General features: G+C 41.2%; 2 pseudogenes; both read left to right on the top strand.

Annotated features, from left to right (window-relative positions):
* The first annotated feature begins 3598 nt into the window (after positions 1–3598).
* Positions 3599–4351, top strand: LOC118995830 (60S ribosomal protein L7-like; annotated as a pseudogene).
* Positions 4352–11889: 7538 nt separating this feature from the next.
* LOC118995729 (60S ribosomal protein L18-like) lies at positions 11890–12536 on the top strand (annotated as a pseudogene).
* The last annotated feature ends 1941 nt before the right edge of the window (positions 12537–14477 follow it).

The raw sequence follows: 14477 nt of genomic DNA, 5'->3' as shown, positions 1-14477 counted from the left end.
GATGTGAAGTGGGCTTTGACAGGACGGACGAAGCAGCGTCATGAGGGAGTGTCCTAAGAGAAATGACTCATCAGAGGATAACAGACCTGCCTCACTCTATTGTTGAGGATTGAATGCAGTACTGTGGATAAGGCGTACTTCACTGGAATGGGCATTTGAAAGGCTCCCCTCTCATTTCTTTACTTCATTTCTCCCACTCTCTTCTTCAGGTTTCCTTCCTCATTTATCAGCTCCCGAAGAAAAGTAGAAATCCAAAAGTTTTCTTACCTTCCCTAAACAAAGGCACTGCTTGTCTCTTCCACCCCAACCTGCTTTTTGGAGTTCTACAGCTCTAGTTTCTACAAACCATTTGGAACTCCCTGACCTGTCAAGAAAGTTCCTGACTTCAGACTGAAGAATACATTTTTATAGCCAGTCCATGAATGTTGTTATAAATAAGAAACTCAAAATCTTTATAAACAAAAAACTGACAAGAGTATAAGTTATTTTTACAACGTTAACCTTACAATGTTAAAAACCATTTGTTTCAGTGGAGTGAAGCTTTTTCATACAGAAAAGGAGCAAAAAGCACCCCTGTCTGCACCGGCTGCTGGCTCTGTAAGCACCACGAGATGTTTCTTCCCATCAGAGGGATGACTTCAGTTTTTCCACTCCCACTGTGGTGAAAATGAATAAAAAAACTGGATACTGCCTCTGGAAGCACGATACAAAAAAGCAAGCACTAATCAAAAAGGAAGCTTCATTATAAGACAATATTTCACACTCCAGACTTTGAAGAGTTCCTAGACTTGTCAGAGTGGCTCTGAATCATCTCATGGACTGACACAGGATGTGAATGGTGATATCGTACAAGCCAGACCCTTTGCAGAAATGATTTTCTTATTAACTGAGTGAGCTCTTCTTGCTGCTCTCTGAGTCACTGCAGTCCAACTCTCATAATTTTACCTCCTCTTCTAATCATTTCACCAGATAGCTATTTTAACAGGGTGAGAATGCAGGTAGAGAGGAAAAGGAGGCCACAGCTTACCTAAAAATGCACTTAACAAACAAGTGCCAGTGAAACACAGACACTGTAAATAGGTAAAAGGAGAATGAAGATTTTGGAAACCTGATTAGTAGTGATAAGGACTTCAAAGGGCCATGTTCCATTTGCCAAAGCAAGGCTGATTTAGCAATAGACTCTGACCCAGTCCTGTTGAGAGGGACCTGAGGCTGAGCTCCTGAGTGGCTCCCCTGTATTGCACCTGCTGGAGAAGGCAGAAGAAATCTGCTCATCAGTCCTTTCATTCACGAACATCCAGAGACAAACTATGTTGACAGCTGTAGGCCACGGCCCTATGGGATTCTGTTGGACACACTGCAAAGGAAAACCACCTGCAGTTGTCTGAAGTGGGGTTCTTTTACTAACACTTGGTTAAGTCTATACCATGAAACAAACCGGATGGAAAGCCAGTCTTCAGGAGGAAAGCCTTGCTGGCTGGGAAAGATTAGGTTGTTGTGTCCAAGTCAAGAGGTTTTTTTGGTTTTGCTTTTTTTTTTTTTAATAATCAACTTGAAAACCTGTCTTTGCCCATCATGGACTGATGTGCTTTAGGGTCACACAGAGGGAGTGGGAAGCCTGGTGCTGCACTGTGGGAACATACTCTGTGCTCCGTGGAGGATGCCAGATACTCAGGAAACTGACAGAAACCTAGGTGAGTGTGGAATTCATGTACAACTGTTTGGGGCAAGTGCAGCTGGGTTCAGAAGGACACAAAGATGTGTGTGATGTAAGGCCCTTGAGAGCAGGAGTACCAGCTGGCTCATTTTGGTATCTTTGGCTTTGCAAATTTGTCACGCAAGGTAGGAAATTAATTGGTAAATTTCATTTAAAGGTTAACTCTGTGCATTTATTCTCATATATTGTGGATAGACTTATATTTTGTATAGTTCTTTGTCACTGAGTCAACTCCAGCACAAAGTGAGATGAGGGGTACTTTTTAAAAAAGTTTTGATTAATTGGTGAATGCAGATGCCTTCTGTGATGATTAATTTTACATGTCAACTTGATTGGGGCATGGTGTTCAGGATTCTTGGGTCAATCCCTATTTTCAATGTTTCTGTCAGAATGTTTTCAGATAAGATTTACGTTTAAATGGGTAGATGAAGTAAAGCAGATTGTCCTCCATAATGTGGGTGGGTCTCATCCAATCAGTTGAAGGGCTGATTAAACAAAACGCTGATCTCACCTGAGCAAGAGGGAATTCCCCAGCAGATGGACTTCAGACTTCATCTGCAACATTGACTCTTCCTGGATTTCCATCAGAATTTGGAGGCCTCCAGCCTCCCCCATTGGAATTTGTACTTGCCATGACTCCACAATCATGTGAGCAGATTCCTTAAAATAAACCCTTTAAAAACACACACAGAGGGGAAGATCCAAGATGGCAGAGGAGTGGGTGGAAGCTACGTTAACTTCTTCCCAGGACCAATCTGGAATTACAACTACATTGTAGAGAAATCATCCAGAATAACCAACTGAACACTAGCTGGAGAGAAGCCTTATAACCAAGGACAGAAAGAGAAAACTACTTCACCACAATGAAACTGGTAGGGAGTGTGGAGGAAGCACAAGAGAGCTGGCTGGGCTCCCATAGGTGGCAGCAGAGGTGCCTAAGGGATATTTCAGTAGCCAGGGGGTTTCACCCTGAGAAGTGTGAGTCTAAACTCCAAACTGGGCTCCCCAGCCTATAGCACCAGAGACAGAAAGGAACCCCCATCGAGCTGTGAAAAGCAGAGGATTTCAATCTGCCAGGAAGTGATGGTCAGAGACACAGAGAACCTCTTAAAGGTCCAATGCATGAATTTTTGTTTGCAGCCACTTATCCTGAGCTCTGACAAAGGAAGGACAGAGTCAACTACAGATGCTTGTGGAGACTCTGGGGATGGTGGCTCTGGGGAGAGAATTGGAAGAACAGCTTCCAGGAACCCTATGCTGAGTCATTCCCTATAGTGCAGAAACCATCTTTCTCAGGCAGAGCACTCCCCTCCAAGTGGCATCAGCCTGAGGGGAAGCAATAACCCCACCTCTAGGAATTAGTCTGGCCCACCCTGAGGCTGCTGATTACAGTTTGAGGCTATATATTCCTCAGTTTAACAACTAAGGCAGAAAGTACAAAAAGCAGCCAACGTGGGAAGACAAAGAAACAAACCCCAAGTGAAAGAACAAGAGAATTCTCCAAAGAAGAAGAGGATGAAGTGGAGGCAAGCAATTCATCAGCTAGAGTGTTTAGAGTAATAGTTATAATGATACTCAACAGCATGAGAAAAGACAGAAACCATAAAAAAGGACCATTCAGAAATAAAGATTACAATATCTGAAATTAATACAAATTAATTGGAAGGAATAAACAGTAGGTTATATAAAGCAGAGGATTGAATCAGTGATTTTGAAGACAAGGTAGAAAAAAATACCCAGGCAGAGCAGCAAAAAGAAAAAAAGAATTAAAAACAAATGAGGAAAGCTTAAGAAACATTTTGAACAACATGAAGCATAACAACATGCAATGCACATCAAAGTTGGAGCATGCACCAACTTCCTCTTTTTCCAGCTGGAACCATGGAGGGAGCAGAAGAGAAGAAGATTTGTGCTGTGCCAAAAACCCTTAAGAAAAAGTGAAGGAATTTCACAGAGTTGAAAATCAAGCAACTGAGAAAAAAGTTTGCCCAAAAGATGTTTCAAAGGGCAAGGAGGAAACTTAACTATGAAAAAGTTAAGCACTATCACGAAGAATATAAGCAGATGTACAGAACTGAGATTAGAATGGCAAGAAAAGCTGGCAATTTCTATGTACCTGCAGAAACCAAATTTGCAATTGTCATCAGGATAAGAGGATCAGTGGTGTGAGGCCAAAGGTCCAAACGGTGCTACAGCTTCTTTGCCTTCATCGGATCTTCAGTGGCACCTTCGTTAAGCTCAACAAGTCTTTGAATAGCATGTTGAGAATTGTGGAACCATTGGATGGTGGTACCCTAACCTGAAGTCAGTAAATGAACTGATCTACAAGCATTGTTATGGGAAAAGAAACAAAAAAATGAATTTCCCTGACAGATAACGCATTGATTGCTTCATCTCTTGGTAAATATGGCATCATCTGCATGGAGGATCTGATTCATGAGATCTATACTGTTGGAAAATGCTTCAAAGAAGCAAGCAACTTCCTGTGACCCTTCAAATTATCTTCTCCATAAGGTGGAATGAAGAAAAACACCACCCATTTTGTAGAAGGAGGAGATGCTGGTAACAGGGAGGACCAGATCAACAGGCTTACTAGAAGGATAAACTAAGGTATCTACCATCATCATTTTTGTAATCTGGTCAGTTAATAAACAGGAACTCCTTTAAAATCGAAAAAAGGGAATATCAGTTGGAGAACAGAGCATGCAAGGGATGGAGAACTTATTTGAAGAAAAATCCCTTTTGATGAGAAAACAAGAGACACGAGTCCAGGAAACTCAGAAAGTCCCAAACAAGTTGGTCCCAAATAAGCCTACACTGAGACACATTATAATTAAACTGACAAGGCTTAAAGCTAAGGAGAGAATCCTAAAAGACACAAGAGAAAGGTAGGTAGTTACCTACAAAGGAGCATGAATTCGACTGTCATCTGATTACTCATTAGAAACAGTTCAGGCTAGAAGGGAGTGGGCATGAAATATTCAAGGTGATGAAAAGCAAGGACTTACAACCAACGCTACTTTACCCAGCGAGGGTATCATATAAAATTGAAGGAGAAATAAGGTGCTTCTCAGACAAGGAAAAGCTAAAGAAGTTTGTTAACCCCAAACCAGTACTGCAACAAATGTTAAAAGGCTTGGAAGAAAGGAGGAGGAGGAGGAGGAGGAGGAAGAGGAAGAAAAAGAAGAAGAAGAAGAGGAGGAGGAAGAAGAGGAGGAAGAAGAGGAAGAAGGAAGAAAAAAGAATAAAGAAGAAGAAGAAGGAAGATGAAGAAGAAGAAGGAGGAAGAGAAGGAGGAGAAGGAGGAGGAGGAGGAGGAGAAGAAGAGGGAAGAGAAGAAGAAGAAGGAGGAAGAGGAGGAGAAGGAGGAGGGGAAGGAGGAGGAGGGACAAATAGAAGAAAATTGTCTAAAAATAAAATGGCACTAAATACATATCTATCAATAATCACCTTATATGTAAATGGCTTAAATGCTCCGACCAAAAGACATAGGGTAGCTGAATGGATAAGAAAATAAGACACATATCCATCTGCTTCCAAGAGACCCACCTCACATAGAAAGACAGACACAGACTAAAAGTAAAGGGATGGAAAAAGATATTTCATGCAAATGGAAAGGGAATATAAGCTGGGGTAGCAGTATGTACACATGACAAAATGGACTTTAAAACCAGAGCCATAGTATGAGGGAAAAAAAGGACACTGGTTAATTATAAATGGAACAATCCGAGAGGTTGTAACCCCAGTAAACATTTATATACCCAACACAGGAGCACCTAAATATGTAAAGCAAGTCTTGATAGAAGCAAGAAATTGACAGAAATAAAGTCATAATTGGTGATTTTAACACCCCATTGATTTCAGTGGATAGATCTTCCAGACAGAAAATCAACAAGGAGACAGTGGCCTTAAAAGACATGCTAAATCAAATGGATTTAATTGGTATCTTCAGAGCATTTCACCCTAAAGCAGTAGGATACATACTTTTCAAGAGCACATGGAAAATTTTCTAGAACAGACCACATTTTAGGACACAAAACAAATCATGATAAATTTAAGAAGATTACATCATATTGGACATCTTTCCTGACTACAATGTTATGACACTAGAAATTAATCACAAGAAGAAAACTGAAAAAACATGTAAAGACATGGAAGCTAAATAATGTGTTATTAAACAATTAGTGGGTGAACAATGAGATCAAGGAAGAAATCAAAAGATACCTTGAAACAAATGAAAATGAGGATACAACAATCAAAAACCTGAAGGACACTAGGAAAGCATTCCTAAAAGGGAAATTCATAGCATTACAGGAGTATCTCAAAAAACAAGTAAATGCTCAAATAAAAATCTAACTTCAACTTCCGGCCCAGATGGAGGCCTAGGTGGAAACACTGTGCCTCCTCGCATAACTAAGTTTAAAGACAATGAAGTTTTAGTAACAAAAATGCAGCCAAAACACAGAAAATTGAACTGTACGGGAGTCCACAACAACGAACCATTCAGCCAGACAGGTAAGAGGGGCAGAGTCAGCGGCAGAGCAGGGTCGGGCAGGACCAATCCTTCGGTACCAACCCAGGACTGTAGTCGGCAGCAGTTGGTGGATCCCAGGCATGGGGTGGCAACGGGTGGACCCAGTGAGGGTGCAGGGCGGCTGGCTGACTGCAGTCACACATTCGCGCGCACATAAACCAAGTAAAGGAGTGAACAGTGAGACAGACCGCTCAGGCCAGAGCCCCAGCAACGGGAATTAGAGGCTGAAAGCACCAATTGGAAAGACTTTTGGGGTCGAGGTGCTGGTAGAGGCTCCCAGGCTCACAGAGAGTTCATTCGAGAGACCCACAGGGTCCTGGAGGGTACACAAGCCCACATACCTGGGAACCAGCACCAGAAGGGCCCAATTTGCTTGTGGGAAGCTGAGGAAGGGACAGAAATCTGAGAGAGAGTGGAGCAAAGCACCATCTTTTTTCCCTCTCTGACCCTGCCCCCCTGTACAGTGTCACAACCCAGTGACTGGGTTGCCCCGCCCTGGTGAACACCTAAGGCTCCACCTTTCATACATAACAGGTGCAAACAGAGTGAAACATTATGGCTCAAGAAGAACTCAAACCCCCAGAGCCTATAATTCTAAGCAACTGAGAAATAGAACCTTTCAGATGCACAGTTCAAAACAATGGTGATCAGGATGCTCACAGAACTGCTTGATTTTAGTCACAAATTAGAGGAACAAATGAAGGCTAAACTAATTGAAATGAAGGGAAATGCACAGGAAACCAATAGTGATGGGAAGAAAACTGGAACTCAAATCAATCAAGTGGACCAGAAGGAAAAAAAAAATGACCAAACAGAAAAGAATGAAGAAACAAGAATTCAAAAAAAAATGAGGAGAGGCTTAGGAACCTCCAGGACATCTTTAAACATTCCAACATCCGAATTATAGGGGTACCAGAGGGAGAAGAGGAACAGCCACGAGTGGAAAACTTATTTGAATAAATAATAAAGGAGAACTTCCCCAATCTGGCAAAGGAAATAGACTTCCAGGAAATCCAGGAAGCTCAGAGAGTCCCAAAGAAGTTGGACTCAAAAAGGAACACACCAAGGCACATCATAATTACATTAGCCAAGATTAAAATGAAGGAGAGGATCCTAGAAGCAGCAAGAGATAAGGGGACAGTTACCTACAAAGGAGTTCCCATCAGACTGTCAGCTGATTTCTCAAAAGAGACCTTACAGGAATGAAGGGGATGGAAAGAAGTATTCCAAGTCATGAAATCCAAAGACCTACATCCAAGATTGCTCTATCCAACAAAGCTTTCATTTAGAATGGAAGGGCAGATAAAGTGCTTCTAAGATAAGGTCAAATTCAAGGAGTTCATCATCACCAAGCCCTTATTATATGAAATGTTAAAGGGACTTATATAAGAAAAAGAAGATAAAAAATATCAACAATGAAAGGACAGCAAACTCACAGTTATTAACAACCACACCTAAAATAAAAGCAAACTAAGAGGACAGCTAGATCAGGAGCAGAACCATAGAAATGGAGATCATAAGGAGGGTTAGCAACAGGGGAGTGGGAGGAGGAGAAGGGGGGAGAAGGTACAGATAATAGCATAGACGGTAGGTAGAAAATAGATAGGGGAGAGGGCAAGAATAGTATGGGAAATAAAGAATCTAAAGAACTTGAGACACATGTACATAAATGAAAGGGGGGGAATGGTGGGGGAGGGGGTGTGCAGAGTGGGGGGAATGAAGGGGGGAATAGGACAACTGTAATGGCATAATCAATAAAATTATTTAATTAAAAAAATCTAACTTCACACTTAAAGGTACTTGAAAAAGAACACCAACAAAGCCCAAAATGAATAGAAGGAAATAATAAAGATCAGAGCAGAAATAAATAGAGTCTGAAAGAAGATACAAAAGATCAAAGAACCAAGAATTGGTTCTTTGAAAAGACAAGCAAGATTGATAAACCTTTAACCAGATTCATCAAGAAAAAAAGAGATAGGACCCAAATAAATAAAGCCAGAAACGTAAGATGAGATATAACAACTGTCACCAAAGAAATACAAGGGATTGTGAGAAAATATTATGAACAACTATATGCCAACAACTTGGATGAAATGGATAAATTCCTAGAAACATGTAATCTTCCAAGACTAAATCAGGAAGGATCAGAGAATCTGAAGAGACAGAATTACACCTAGTGAAATTGAAGCAGTACAAACCAAAGCCCTGGACTGGATGGCTTCACAAATGAATTTTACCAAACATTGCAAGAAGAACTAACACCGCTCCTTCTCAAACTATTTCATAACATTCAAAAGAGGGAAAGCTTCCAAATTCATTTTATGAGGCCAGCATTATCCTAATTCCAAAACCAGATAAAGACACCACAAAGAAAGAAAATTACAGGCCACATTCCTCATGAATATAGATGCTAAAATCCTCAACAAAATATTAGCAAACTGAATACAGCTATGCATCAAAAAGATCATACATCATGATCAAGTGGGATTCTGGGAATGCAATGTGGCACAGCATTTGCAAGGCAATAAATGTGATACACCACAAGAATAAAATAAAAGATAAAGACCATAGAATCATATCAATAGGTACAGAAAAAGCATTTGATAAAATCCAGCACCCATTTATGATGAAAACTCTCAGTAAAGTGGGATTTGAGGGAACATACGTAAACATAATAAAGGTCATCTATGACAAACCCACTGATAGCATCATACTCAATGGGCAAAAACTACAAGGATTCTCCTAAGATTGGGAACAAGATAGGAATGTCTGCTTTTACCTTTCTTAGTCAACACTGTACCGGATATCCTAGTCATAGCAATCAGACAAAAAGAAGAAATAAAAGGCATCCAAATTGGAAAGGAAGAAGTAAGACTGTCTTTATTTGCAGATGACATGATACTGTACATAAAGAACCCCAAAGATTCCACCTAGAAGCTGCTAGAACTGATAAATGAATTCAGCAAAGTAGCAGGATACAAAATTGATATCCAGAATACAGTTGCATTTTTATATGCCAATAATGAACTAACAGAAAGGGAAATTAAGAAAACAATCTCACTCACAATTGCTTCAAAAAGAATAAAATACCTAGGAATAAACCTAACCAAGGATGTAAAAGGATGGAAAATTGTAAGACACTGAAGAAAGAAATGGAAGAAGATACAAATAACTGGAAGCACATACAATTCATGGCTGGAAGAATTAACATCATTAAAATGTCCATAGTACTCAAAGCAGTCTATGGATTCAATGTAATTCCTATCAAGATTCCAAGGACATATTTCACAGAACTAGAATAAATATTTAAAAAATGTATGTGGAACCACAAAAGGCTCTGCATAGCAACAGTGATCCTAAGAAAGAGGAACACAAGTTGGAGGAATCATCCTACCTAATATCATTTTATCCTATAAGGTCATAGTCATCGAAACAGCATGGTACTGACATAAAAACAGAAACAGATCAATGGAACAGAATAGAGAACCTAGAAATTAACTCACACCTTTAGAGTCAATTAATGTTTGACAAAACAAGCAAGAACATACAATGGGCTAAGGATAATTTATTCAATAAATGATGTTGGGAAAATTTGACAAATACATGCAGAAAAATGAAACTACACACAACAAATTCAAAATGGATCAAACACTTAAATGTTAGACCTGAAACCATAAAAATCTTAGAAGAAAACACAGGCAGCAATATCACTTGTAACAATATTTTATCAGACCTATCTCCCCAGGCAAGAGAAACAAAAGAAAAACAAATGTGACTGCATCAAACTAAAAGTTTTTGCACAGGACTTGAATAGATATTTATCTAAGGAGGACATACAGGTGGCCAATAGACATATGAAAAGATTTCAATGTCACTAATCATCAGAGAAATGCAAATTAAAGCCACAGTGAGATACCATCTCACACCTGTCAAAATGGCTATCATCAATAAATCCACAACTACTGATGAGGATGCAGAGAAAGGCGAACACTTTTGCACCATTGGTGGGAGGGCAGACAGGTGTAGCTACTGTGGAAAGCAGTATGGAGATAACTTAAAAAATTAAAAATAGATCTGCCTTTTGACCCAGCAATTTCACTTCTGTGAATATATCCAAAGGAATCCAAAACACTAATTCAAAATAACAGAAGTACCCCTATGTTCATTGCAGTGTTATTTACGGTTGCCAAGATATGGAAGCAGCCCAAGTGCCCATCAGCACATCAGTGGATAAAACAACTCTGGGGCATCTACACAGTGGAATACTACTCAGCTGTAAAAAAAAGAAAATTTTATCATTTGTGACAGTATGGATGGACCTGGAGAACATTATGCTAAGTGAAATAAGCCATTCAGAGAAAGACAACTACCGTATGATTTTAGTCACATGTGGAATCCAATGAACAAACTGAACAAGGACAATGGGGACAGACTCATAGAGGGGGGGCAGGATGACAGCTATTGAGGGAGAGGGGAGGTTAGTGGGTAGAGGGACTGAGCAAAAAGGAAAAAGGACTCATGGACATGGACAACAGTGTGGTGATTGCTGGGGGAGGGGACTAAAAAGAGACTAAATGGTAATGGAAGAAAACACATTTTGCTTGCTCGTTTGTTATATAACCAGAGGCATTGAAATTAAGAAAAATCTGACAGTAACAAGAGGGGAGGTGGGAGGGGGCAATGGGGAAAGGGTGTTCAGGAACAACTCTAAAGGATACATGGACAAAACCAAGGGGGAGGATGGAAGCAGGGGAGGGAGGTGGAGATGGCTGGGAAAGGGGGAGGGGTGGGGGGTAAATGCAAACTGTACTTGAACAATACTAACACAATTTTTAAAAAGAACATACAATAAAGATTAAGTAAACACACACACACAAACACACTAGTGGTTGTTTCTTTGCAGCACCCTTAGTATTCTATAAGCTGACAAACAAGGTTGGGATGTAACAATGTGCTTACGCCTTTTTCCAGTTAGCACTGTGAGTGTGGATCCAGGATATGAGGTCACTGGGCCACCTTTCATGTGTGAGCTCTGTTCCTTTCTAGTCTCTGCCCTGCATAGCTCTCCAAGCTGGAGTAACAACAGTTGCTCAGATGACCAGAGCATTGCCAACTCCTGATTGACTAGTTTGCTTTGTTGCTGTAACAAATTACCACACACTGAGTTTCAAAAATATTCTCTTAGAGTTCTGGATGTCAGAAGTCTCAAATCAAGATGATAGCACAGCTTCTGAAGGCTTCAGTGGAGGATCTGTTTCTTGCTTTTATCAGCTGCTAGAGGCCGCCTGAAGCTCTGGCCATGTAGCTCAGTTGGTTAGAGCATCATCCAGATACGCCAAGATTGTAGGTTGATCCCCAGTCAGGGAACACATAAGAATCAACCAATGAATACATAAATAAGTGGAAAAACAAATTGATGTTTCCATCTCTCTTTATCCTTTCCTCTCTCTCAAAAATCAACAAATTAAAAAAAAAGGAATAGAGGCTGCCTTTATTCTTTGGATTTTGGCCCCTTCCTTCCATCAGTCCAACCTCTTGCTTCTGTTATCACGTTTCCCACTAGCCTTCTGCTCTCCTGCATCCCTCACATGAACTCTAGTGATTGCTTTCTGGACCCGCTGGAACAGGAGGCACCACCATGGGAGTGGACATCACCCACAACGAAGAACGAAAGTTTCAGTGCAAGGAGCCCCAGAGCCAGGACATCTCCTAGGCTGTTGGTCAAGCTATACAGATTTATGGCCAGAGAACCAACTTCCCTTTCAACCAAGTTTACTGAAGAGGTTGTTCATGAGTTGCATCAACAGGCTGTCTCTGTCCCTTTTCCTGATGATCTGGAAGATGCAGCTTCCTGGCTCTGAGGGCAAAATCACTGTGGTTGTGGGGATTATAAGCAATGATGTGCATGTTCAGGGGTTTCCCAAACTGAAAGTGTGTGCACTATGTGTGAGCAGTTGTGCCTGGAGCCACAACCTCAAGTTTGGGGGCAAGATTCTCATCTTGGACAAGCAGGCCCTGGATTCCCTCAATCGCTGTGGCAGTGTCTTGCTTTCTGGTCCTTGCAAGGGCTGAGAGTCATACAGGCTTTTTGGGAAGGCCCTGGGACTCCTCGCAGCCGCACGCAAACCCTTCCTACTATCCAAAGGCTGTGAGTTCAAGCATGTGGGGGGCTGAAGAGCCAGCCCAACTACAAAAACTAACCCCAGATCCTACCTTGCAATTAAAAAGATTTTGGGTGCTGGAAAAAAGTTATTATATTGGGGCGACTCAGGTAATCCAGGATAATCTTCCTATAGCAATCTCTTTAATTTAATCAGATCAGCAAAGTCTCTTTTGACAGACATCTGTCCCAGGAAAAAGTTTAGCCATTGTTAATGTAACGAGAATAGTTGGTACGATGTAGGAGACCAGTCTGCATGGTGTGGGCCCAGCTCCCAGTGACAAACATTTACTGCAAAGTAACTTCCTAAAATCCATGCTAAACCTTCCAAAGACAAGCGTAACCAGTTCAACCACTTTTGCCCTTTTCATTTGCAAGTATCCCTCTTCTGTGATGTGATTAGCAGCATTGGCTCCTTTGTTTTCTATAAAAGGAAACCACCTAAAGCAACCTGTGCATAGTAAATGAGGACCATCATGTAATGTGCTGGGAAACCCAATAAAGGCTGGCCATGGCAAGGGCCATGGGTTTTGCTCCCCTTGAGAGAAAAGCCATGCTGTCTCTTTTCCTCCGCCAGCCTTGATAGTCCATATGAATGTCTCATTTCATCCATAATGATGTGTACACTGCAGGCTGGTGTGTGCATCAGTATGACATCGATGTAACCTGGCAGCCAAGGAGAGTGGACTGGAATGCACATGCAGGATCAATGATGACCTCACTGTACTAGTCAGTGGGGTAAACGTGCTGAGTGAGCACATGTACTGTGTGGCCGCCACATTCAAAATAACTGAGTGAGTAGAGCAATCAATCTGCATCATATTTTGCATTAAGCTTGAACATTCCTCCGAAGAAACTATTCAGATGATTTAGAAGGCCATACCTGTGGGCAGGTAGAGATTGGCAGCTTCATCAAGAAAACATGCCTGCTCATGCATCATGTCTTGTGCAGATTTTTTGGGTGAAACATAAAATCATCCAGGTGACTCACTCCCCTATAGCCCAAATTTGGTGCCCTGTGACTTCTGGTTTTTCCCCAAACCAAAATCCCCTTTGAAAAGGAAGAGATTTCAGACCATTGATGAGATTCAGGAAAATGTGACAGGGCAGTGGGTGGTGATTGGGAAAACGGTGTGAGGTCCCAAGGTGCCTACTTTGAAGGGGACTGAGGCATCACTGTCCTATGTACAATGTTTCTTGTATTTGTATCTTTTTCAACAAATGTCTCTATTTTTCATATTACATGGCTGGATACCTTCTGGACAGACCTCATAGAAGGCAACATTCACAGCTTTTGGGGATTAAAACAGGGGTATCTTTGGAGTAGGGGTGGGGCATTTTTCAGGCTGACACACCTGGTCAGACATGTCACTGGTTACACAAGGAAGGTTCGATCAGGGAGGGATTCCAAGAGTTTAGAGTTGGTACTTGAAACCACTTTGGGTTTTTTGGAAAAGTACTCAACTGTTTGGTGAACACAGAAAGTTGCCACTAAGAAACGCTTTCTTGGTCGCTAAAGGGACAAATACCTGCTGGTGCTGTATGTTCCTTTAACAACGAAAATTCTGCTCCTAGTGTCATCACAAAGTACAGCTTCCTTCACCTCAAAACTAAAAATGAAGTAGTGTGTTTCTAAAAGTACAATATTCTGCTCATCTGGGCACACAGCTCCATGTACCTGTTGACCTGGTGGCCTTACCAAGTACTTTGTTGAGTCTCCTGTGACTGATTTTTAGCAGGAAATCAAACCTTTTGAGATAGACTTTGAGGAGCTCCCTCAACACATAGGAATTCAAGTGTCATAACTCCATGTCACCATTGCATTCTAGAGCATGTTACCCTAGTATAAGGTGTGGAATTGTGTTGTGCTAAGGACCATTTCTGAGGCAATCAGTCACTGCCAGTGCTTCTCTCTGGAATGCACAGCGTGTTGCCGGGCTATGTGTGCTTGGGACACTGCCACAACCTTTGCCTTGCTTATTTTTAACAGAGGAAACTTAGTTCTGACTCCACAGAAGAGAAAGAACATTGACTAAATCTGATTTCAACATCATCCCGATTGCTCA

This window comes from Sturnira hondurensis, unplaced genomic scaffold (assembly GCF_014824575.4).
Source record: "Sturnira hondurensis isolate 20B ecotype Veracruz unplaced genomic scaffold, ASM1482457v3 Scaffold0010428, whole genome shotgun sequence".
Taxonomy (NCBI): Eukaryota; Metazoa; Chordata; class Mammalia; order Chiroptera; family Phyllostomidae; genus Sturnira; species Sturnira hondurensis.
This window is presented reverse-complemented; position numbering and strand designations above follow the sequence as displayed.